The sequence below is a fragment of the Gekko japonicus genome, unplaced genomic scaffold, assembly GCF_001447785.1.
Source record: "Gekko japonicus isolate JY-2015 unplaced genomic scaffold, Gekko_japonicus_V1.1 scaffold686, whole genome shotgun sequence".
Classification (NCBI taxonomy): Eukaryota; Metazoa; Chordata; class Lepidosauria; order Squamata; family Gekkonidae; genus Gekko; species Gekko japonicus.
Window position 1 is genome coordinate 1,607,710 of NW_015168671.1, and position 6,791 is coordinate 1,614,500.

Consider the following 6,791-nt stretch of genomic DNA (forward strand, 5'->3'; position numbering starts at 1 on the left):
TGAAGCAAATCTGGTATGCTATCGGCAGCCAGTGTAGTGCTTTCAGCACAGGCTGGATGTGCTCCTGCATGGGGAGACCCATCAGAAGCCTGGCTGCAGCATTTTGCACCAGCTGTAGCTTCCGGATTTGTGACAAGGACAACTCCATGTAAAAAGCATTACAATAGTCTAGTCTTGAGGTGACCATTTCATGGATCACCGTTGCCAAGTTGCTGCATTCAAGGAAGGGAACCAACTGTCTAATAAGCTGAAGATGGTAGAAGGCGAACTTGGAAGTGGCTGCAACCTGGGCCTCCATTGTTAAGGAGGCATCCAAGAGCATTCCCAAACTCCTAACGTCCGGTGCTGGCACCCCAGCTCAGGCACAGGACCTCCATCTTCATCAGGTTCAATTTCAATCGGCTCAGTTTAAGCCATCAAGCCACAGCTTGTAATGCCAGGTCCAGATCTTCCAGGTCCAGATCTTCCGGTCTAGAGTCAGACTGGCCACCCAACAACAGATAGAGCTGGGTGTCATCCGCATACTGGTGACATCCCAGCCTATGCCTCCGGGCAATCTGGGCAAGGGGGCGCATGTAGATGTTGAATAACATCGGGGAAAGCACCACCCCTGGGGGCACTCTGCAAATCAGCAGGTGCCTTTGGGATAGCTGTTCCGCTAACGCCACCCTTTGTCCCTGAAGGAAGCAGGCAAGCCATTACAAGGCAGACCCCTGCAGTCCATAAAACTCTGCAGCTGAATTGCCACCGCCCTCACAATTATTTTGCTCAAACAGGGCAAACTGGAAACCCGCCAATAACTTGCCAATTTGGCCAGATCAAGGGATAGTTTTTTTAGGAGAGGGTGAACCACCGCAACCTTAAGTGCCCTGGGCAACAGTCCTTTGGAGAGGGATTGGTTAATAGCTCTATCTTAATTGTTGTAAATGAAAAGTACTGGGTTCATCGCATGGAGGACTCGGACGACGACATGAGTTTGCACACATTTATTGTACTTAACATCTAACTGGAAAAACGGCCCTGCAAAGCCAACTATATACACACCCACCCAGCACACACCCAGTCCCATTGGAGGGTTTGAATTTCCCGCCAAAGTGGCTATTGGTCGGTGCTGGGGGAACTAGGATCCTATGTTCCTATTGTTCAGAGGAGCTAAGCTCCTGACTGTAGCTGTGGACCCCTGGTGGCGGTCCGCGTACATAGCAGTAAAAAACCAAGTTGAATAATGTTAAGCTTACTGGCTCATGGAAATTTGAACATAAAAGTGATAGGAATTCTGTGCTTGAGAGAGTGTGGCCTACATTTAAACTTGACACTGGCTGAGGGGAAAAAAACCCCTCTCTCCTGGGACTTCACACAGTATCTCTTTAAACTAGGCTACCGCCTAAGTGCTTTTGCCTCCCTTTAAATCAAGGCTCTGTCTCTCCCCCTCGTTTGTGTGTGTGTGTGTGAGAGAGAGACAGAGAGAGAGAGAGGTGACCTACATCTCTTCATTTGTAAAATCTCTTCCTGCTGTCATTAGCAGTTTCTCTTCATCTACCAGTGATAAATGCAGCAAGAATTAGGGTACTCCAGTCAGTAGTAGTAACACTATTCTCAGAATGAAATAGTTCTCATGAGGAGGGGCTGTGGCTCAGTGGTAGAGCATCTGCTTGGTATGCAGAAGGTCCCAGTTTTGATCCCTGGCACCTCCAGTTCAAAGGACCAGGCAGCAGGTGATGTGAAAGACCTCTGCCTGAGACCCTGGAAAGCCATTGCCAGTCTGAGTAGACAATATTTACCTTGATGGACTAAGGGTCTGAGTCAGTATAAGGCAGCTTCATGTGCTCACATTGTTCTAAAAATTGTACCCGAATCTTACCTCAGTAATAATGCCAGACTTTTTTTAAAAAACAGCATTTCTTCCAGGCTCAAAGTACATATTGCAGTATGTTTTAGTATGTTTCCCAAAAACCCTCTTCCAGGAGAAGAGTCCGGTGTCTTAATTTCTAAATTTAATCTTGGATTTCCTTTCTGATCTTATCTGTGGCCATTGCAACAAAAATACCTATTTACAATAAAGCAAGGATCATACTGCTAAATCTCATCTTGCTTAATCTTAGCACAGCTATCTTTCCCATGATTACTTAAGGTCAGCGGGCCCTCAAATGGTGTAAGCCCTTGTTCTTTTCTTACTCTAAAGAGGTTTAAATTCCATTTGGGATGCCACCAAGATTAAGTTACGGGTTGACCAGTGGATCCCTACCATGGTGCCCCTATGTAATTTTGAAAGTTCCAGTGTAAAGCTCAGAATGGGTATGCATGTCACATCCATATGCATCAGTTGAGATAGTTATAAAAAATTAACGATGCAGAAATTGTTTAGAATTTAGGACTGCTTAGTTGATTGTTGGGGTACCTGTATATACATATCTCTCAGAGAAGCAGGCCTCTCTGTCACACTTTCTCTGAGGAGGCCCATATCTCTCACTGATCTGTAATGGATGCCTTCTGAGTATTTATTTCTTCACAAACTAGGAAACGGAATGCTTTCTCGATTTACTAGGTTTGTACTGTGCATGCTTTATTTACCAGAGTTACTTGTCCATATCTATATTTGACAATATTCTGTTGTTTGTAGCATAATTTTATGGGATAGATTTATAAAGTCTCTCAGTAAAATTCCGTCTGTTTCAGCTTTCATTGGTGTCCCAGTTTAATAACCACACTATGGACTGGGCTAATTTTATCTTGATCAAAGCCTTATCAGTTTTGGCTGTGGGTTACACTGTGAGCACAACAAAATTGATTCACGGAACCACCCACGCACAGATGGTTTTCTGCAAACATGCTGCCAGCAGATGGTGGCATTTTCACTGACTATAGTCCTATTGAGATGTTCTAATTTGGAATGTAATTAATGGGATTCACATGACTGGAAATAATGGCACGTGTTTCACAGTAAAATCTAGGAATGGCAAGGAATCCATGAGTTCAAACAAGGAAGAGGATGGCAAATTGATGGAACTAGAATATGGGTTGGGAACAAATTTATGATATTTATCCTTGGATGAACACAATGCCACAGACATTCAGTAGGATCTCTATAGGGCCTAAAGGAGATTTCCTCTCATTCTCTCTTTCCTTGGTGAATACCATCCATGGAACAAGATCACTGTGCTCCCTGTATCCTTAAGTAAAGAAGGATTTTGCTTGTAATATTTACTCACCATTATAGAAGTTTATGGAACTAATATACTACATAGGGTTGGCAGCTCCAGGCTGGGAAATTCCGGGGTATTGGGGGGGGACTGGGGAGGGCAGGATTTGAGGAGGGCAGGGACATCAGCAGGGTATAATGCCATAGAGTCTACTTTCCAAAGCAACCTTTTCTCCAAGGGAACTTATCTCTGTAGCCTGGAGATCAGTTGTGATTCCAGGAGATCTCCAGCCGCCACCTGGAGGTTGGCTACCCCAGTACTGTCTGTAAAGAGGAGGGAAGAAGCATGAAAGAACTTGCTAGCTGGTTAGCAGCAGCTGAATAAGATCTGGCTAAGTTTGTTTCTCCTCTGCAAAAAATTACTTGAGGCCTGGCCATGCAAGAAAAATTCTATGCCCACCTAGTTCTACTATATACCATATCTTCAGGCATATAGCTGTGGGCAAATTACATGCTTTGTGCTTCTGCTTTTATGCCTTGACTTCTTATCCTACCTTTAAACCAAGGGTTCCCAGTGTTTTTAGGAAGTGGGCAGGGCAAAGTGGTGCTTTTGCCCAGTAGGACTTCTGATTGTCCCTTGGACATCTGACTCGCTGTGCAGATATTTAAAAAGTTGCTTTAGCAGTGGCTGCCACCACAGCACAAGGATCTTCATGGTATTACTGAAGGTAAGCTCTGTATAGTCAAGAAAATATTTCAAACATGTTCATTTTTAAAGACATCCTGTTAAACAGCAGTTCTGCCTGAAATGTTGATATGATGGACCCGGTCCACTTCTGTCCCTCATAGGCTATATTTGCCCTCCGTTTTTCTGTTCCTTCACTGACTGAGCAGCTCAGGTAATGTGTTTTCTTCTCCCTTGAAGAAACTTTGCTTCTCAGTAGAATATATTGGCTATTTGTTCAGACAGTCATCACTTGCTTGGAAAGAACTTGAAAAGTCCGAAACCATCTCTCTATTACAAATACGACAAGTAATGACCTACACTGTGTGGCTCATTACCATACACAACGATCTTAAAAACCAGATCATATTCAAGAACCATGCTATTTAAAACATTTTAAGAGATATCTACTTCATGAATATCTGACACACCAAGCCATAATTACATATATTACATCCTAATAATATATTTAAAATCCTTAATACACCAACAGTTCAAGCGTTTAATTTTTTTTATACTTTAATACAAAAAAAAAACCAAGTCAAATCCATGTTCAAATTCAGACCTAAAGTATCTAACTTGAAAGTTCAAATTGCTTCCTGGTGTAATAGAACATTCTGTATGTCCCTGGAGGTATAGCCTTGAGAACTATATTTATGTAGCACAGAATATCTAAGGTCATCTGCATCATGACTGAATTCTGCAAAATGTGACCTAGGGGTGCTTCCATAATTTTATTTCTTATTCTAGACCTGTGTTCTAAAATGCGTGTTTTTATGGACTGTCTTGTGCTCCCTACATAAATTAAACCACAGGGGGCCCAAAAACAAGTAAACCACAGTTTTCATTTTACAATAGTAAGTGTTTAATCTCACAGTGTACCGCCCCCCACCGCCCCCCGTTCAGGACTGAACTCTTTCAACTCCAAAGTTAAAGGGCAAGCAGCACAGCTACCACCCTTGAAATATCCTACTGGATCCTGATGATCTCTAACCTTACGGGTAATGTCAGAATGCACCACCAAATCCATTATATTCTGATTTCTTTTAAAGCCCACACACGGAGGAACATTACATCCTGGAATATCATCTAACAGGTACCAATATTTCATAACTATCTCTTTCATGGAATTGGATAATGGGGTGTACTGGAATGCACATGAAATTCTACTCTGCTTATACCCGCTACATTCCTTGAACAAACTACTCCTATCCACAAATTAACCTTCCACAGTCCTTCAGCTGTTTGTACAGCACTTCTAAGCTTTTTAAAAGTGCAGTCCATCACACACAGCTACAAAGCTGTTTGATAGTTGTTGAACTTTTATGATAGTGTACAGAAGAAATTTGAAACTCAGCTTACTAGTAACCATAGATGCTGAGCATGATGTTTACCTGACAAACCTGTTCACTGCAAAGTCTATAACATGCCTAATAATAATACTGGCCTTTGGTACAGAATTACTGCAAGAATTCCTGAGATAATGTATGTGAAGGAGATAGTGTGCAAAGGATCATGATATCCTTCTGCCTCTCAGGGTAGGGACTTGGAGGCACAATATTTGGTGGTTTCAGTCCTACCTGGAAGATAGGTTTCAGAAAGCAGTGCCAAGGTGATGCTGCTTGGTCCCTTTACCACTGGCCTATTGAGGCAGACTCAGCATGGGTTCTGTAAGGGAAGATCTTGTCTCACTAACCTGTTAATGTTCTTTGAGGGGGTGAACAAACATGTGGACAAGGGGGATCCAATAGATATTGTTTACCTTGATTTCCAGAAAGCTTTTGATAAAGTTCCTCATCAAAGGCTCCTAAGTAAGCTCAAAAATCATGGGCTAAAAGGACAAGTCCTTTTATGGATCAAAAACTGGCTAATTAATAGAAAACAGAGAGTGAGTATAAATGGGCAATTTTCTCAGTGGAGGGTGGTAAGCAGTGGGGTACCGCAGGGATCAGTACTTGGTCCACTGCTTTTTAACTTGTTCATTAATGATTTGGAGTTCGGAGTAAGCAGTGAAGTGGCTAAATTTGCAGATGATACAAAGTTGTTCAGGGTGGTGAAAACCAGTGAGGATTGTGAGGCACTCCAAAGGGATCTGTCAAGGATGGGTGAGTGGGCGTCAACATGGCAAATGGGGTTCAATGTGGCCAAGTGCTAGGTGATGCACATTGGAGCAAAAAATCCTAAATATAATACACATTGATGGGGTCTGAACTGGCAGAGACTGATCAAGAGAGAGATCTTGGAGTCATAGTAGATAACTCACTGAAAATGTCGAGACAGTATGTGACTGCAATAAAGAAGGCCAATGCTATGCTGGGGATTATTAGGAAGGGTACTGAAAACAGATCAGCCAATATCATAATGCCGCTATATAAATCAATGGTGCGACCTCATCTGGAATACTGTGTGCAATTCTGGTCACCACACCTTAAAAAGGATATTATAGCTTTGGAAAAAGTGCAGAAAAGGGCAACTCGAATGATAAAAGGGTTGGAACACTTTCCCTATGAGGAAAGGTTAAAGCGCTTAGGGCTCTTTAGCTTGGAGAAAAGACGACTGAGGGGTGACATGATCGAGGTTTATAAGATTATGCATGGGAAAGAGCAGGTAGAGAAAGAGGTACTTTTCTCCCTTTCTCACAATACAAGAACTCGTGGGCACTCCATGAAACTGCAGAGCGGTCGGGAGATAGGCATATGGAGCAGAGGTCCACCAGTAGAACGGATAAAAGGAAGTACTTCTTCACCCAAAGAGTGATTAACACATGGAACTCACTGCCACAGGAAGTGGTGACAGCTACAAGCATGGACGGCTTCAAAAGGGAATTAGATAAGCATATGGAGCAGAGGTCCATCAGTGGCTATTAGCCACAAGGTATAGATAGGGACTCTGGGGCAAGTGATGCTCTGTCATCTTGGTGCTTGGGGG

General features: G+C 42.9%; 1 non-coding gene across 1 annotated transcript; it reads left to right on the forward strand.

Annotated features, from left to right (window-relative positions):
• Positions 1–1,622: 1,622 nt before the first annotated feature.
• Positions 1,623–1,694, forward strand: TRNAT-GGU. Its single transcript has one exon. It is a non-coding gene; the product is annotated as a tRNA-Thr (tRNA).
• Positions 1,695–6,791: the final 5,097 nt, after the last annotated feature.